The sequence below is a fragment of the Trachymyrmex cornetzi genome, unplaced genomic scaffold (genome assembly GCF_001594075.2).
Source record: "Trachymyrmex cornetzi isolate Tcor2-1 unplaced genomic scaffold, Tcor1.1 scaffold841, whole genome shotgun sequence".
Taxonomy (NCBI): Eukaryota; Metazoa; Arthropoda; class Insecta; order Hymenoptera; family Formicidae; genus Trachymyrmex; species Trachymyrmex cornetzi.
The window spans coordinates 31,876-35,323 of record NW_017300182.1 but is presented as its reverse complement, the minus strand read 5'-3'; positions in this window follow the sequence as shown (position 1 = coordinate 35,323).

Genomic DNA, 3,448 nt, shown 5'->3' with positions numbered 1-3,448 from the left:
TTTTTTTTAATGTTGGAAGTTGTCGAAATATTTGACCGTCCCGGTACATAATTGACACCCTGTATATATATATATAGCACATATATATGTATAACATATGTATTATATAGGGTATCCAAAAAGACCCCGGATTTATGGGCTGAACATAAAGATGGCTATAATTAATCGTAAAAGAATGTGAATTGTACTTGTATCGGCGTACATACATAGTACACCGAAATATAGTGCGTTGACTATGACCTGTGACTATGATTCACGTTCTACGACTCAGTTACGGTCATCCTTATGCTAAGGGCCTTAAATAACGTTTTTAGATGAAACGTTTCAGACCAAAGTTGTAAGAATTTAAAGGAGTTATTTACTGCTATTCAGTTTGACCTTGGATGGCGTCTCTAAGATCAGATCAAGGTCACATTTATTTTTTTTTAATGACACATGCTATTTTTATTCTACAATTTAGCAGCTGGTGTAGCAATTCAAAACTATTTTTTTTTTTATTAAATTCTTATTGATATGTGAGATTTGAAAGTTACAGTATTTAACCTAGGTGTCCGACTGGCGGCATTAAAAATAAAAATTAGAGGAACAACTACTTCTAAAACGGCTTTCCGAATCTTTTTATGTTTTTCTTCACAACATTTCGGTATTTTATATAAAAACGGTTTCTACGCAACTTTGGCTCAGTCGTTACTGAGATGACTTTCAATTTTTGCATAGATTACGAAGCAAATGATTTGTACATTCTATTTTGCTCACTGTTGTGCTCATTTGTTCCTGATACAGTCTATTGTCAATAATGGACTTAAATACGTTGCTATCACCACCGGCGATGACCGTTCTATAGATCTATTCGTGCATTTCAACGCTATTTTTAAACCCTTCAACAATAGTATCACTCTCCATACTTGTAGAGCTTGCATTACGATCAAAGTTTTTGTAATACAAACCAGTACCGTTAAAATACACGCTTCTGGCGTTTATTTTGCTATTACAGTCAAGACAAACGCTTTTGATATTTTTATCACTATCGTCTGATTAGACGTCTCTAATATTTATTGTATAGTACCGTCGAAATAGACGCTTCTGACATTTATAACAAACATTAACATGCATATAATAATATAAACCAGTACCGTCGAAATAGACGCTTCTGACATTTATAACAAACAATAACATGTATGTAATAATAGAAACCAGTACCGTCAAAATAGACGCTTCTGACGTTTATTTTGCCATTACAGTCAAGAGAAACGCTTTTGATATTTTTATCAGTATCATCTGATTAGACGTCTCTGAGATTTATTTTATAAGTACCGTCGAAATAGACGCTTCTGACATTTATAACAAACAATAACATGAATATTGTTTCGCCCGATGCACGAGATTGCACTCGGGTAGTTACGTGCACTCCCGAGCCACGGAAATAAAGAGACTCAAGGCTTAAAGAGTAGGAAATAAGAAGCCGTTTATTATTCAGTAACGTCGGCACCACGAGATCGTCAGTACATAAGTAGCGTAACGATAATATGTGTAATCGACGGAGAAGCACGTCCGTACGTCTTGACTGCTCTCCGAAAATCTGACAGCTGTTCACCGTCAACAACGGCACATCGTCTTGACAATGCGACACCACGGGTGTCAGCACAGCACGGCATGCGACGGAGCATGGGCGTAACAATATAATAGTACAAACCAGTACCGTCAAAATAGACGCTTCTGGCATTTATGGAAAACTATTACACATGCATATGATACTACGAATCAGTACGGTCAAAATAGACGCTTCTGGCACTATTGAGATACTACATGGTTACATATTATATACAATCAATTTCGTGTTCAATATAAAGACAAGCAATATTACGTTCTTATCTTTAAAAATAATTGTAATTTTTTATTAAAAAAAGTTCATTTTTACAAAACCTATCATTAGGCTCTTGCAATCGTAAAATATAATTTTTGAATACTATACAGGGTGTCTGGAAATTACCGACAAATGTTTCGTGCGTGGGTAGAACAGACTATACTTTGTCGTAAAGTTCTGTACCATTTTTCGGTGTCAGCAATAGTTAACGAGATATTAACGTGTAAAGATAACAGAATACGCGCGTCCGCCCGACCTACTATTGCCGGATTTTACCACCGAGCGCACGGCGCGAGGGCCGCAAAGAGCAGGGACGGCCTAGCAGGCGCGCCGCGCCGTTCGAGCTTAAAGGCTCGCGGCGGGGGGCGCTTGCCATACTCCCCGCGCGCCAAACTATCGATGACGGCGCTTTGGAAATAATATCTCGATTAGGAAATTATCGAAATCTTTTTGAAAACTCAATTTAGTTCGCTGTAAAGCGTGCGCGTATACGAGGTGTGATCAAAAAGTAAGGTGACTTTTCATTTTTATAAAAAAATATTCATTTATTCATCCAAAATTATGTTATCCCCTTCAAAATAATCCCCCTCTGATACAATGCACTTGTGCCAGCGCTTTTTCCAGTCGTCAAAACACTTCTGAAATGCACTTTTGGGTATTGCCTTGAGCTCCTCCAGCGATGCAGCCTTAATCTCCTCAATCGTCGCAAATCTTCGTCCTTTCATGGGCCTTTTCAATTTTGGGAAGAGGAAAAAGTCGCAGGGGGCCAAGTCTGGTGAATACGGTGGCTGAGGCATGATGACAGTATTGTTTTTGGCCAAAAAACTACTCACTAGTAACGACGTGTGCGCAGGTGCATTATCATGGTGCAGAATCCATGAATTTTCTTTCCACACTTCCGGACGTTTTTTTCTTATTGATTCACGCAAACGCCGCATAACCTCAAGGTAATACTCCTTGTTTACCGTACGACCTTGTGGTAGGAATTCTTGATGCACAACGCCATGGTAATCAAAGAAAACTGTGAGTAAAACTTTCACATTCGAACGAACTTGGCGTGCCTTTTTCGGTCTTGGTTCTCCTGGGCTCTTCCACTGGGATTGGGCTTTGGTTTCGACGTCATAACCATATACCCATGTTTCGTCACCAGTTATAACCCTTTTGAGCAGATCAGGATCATCATTGACGTCGTTCAACATGTCTTGGGCGATGTTCATGCGACGCTGCTTCTGATCAAAATTAAGCAGTTTTGGAACGAATTTCGCTGACACACGTGTCATACCCAAAACATCCGTTAAAATTGATTGGCATGAGCCAAACGATATGTTAAGATCATCAGCTATTTCTCTAATCGTGATTCGACGATATTTCAACACAATTTCTTTCACTTCCTGAACATTTTCGTCGGTTTTTGACGTGCCGGGGCGTCCAGAGCGAGGTTCATCATTAGCATTTTCTCGGCCCTCTTGAAATAACTTATACCATTTATAAACATTTTTTTTGTTCAAAGTTGACTCACCGTATGCCACTGTCAACATTTCAAGAGTTTTTGAACACTTAATACCATTTTTTACACAAAAATTA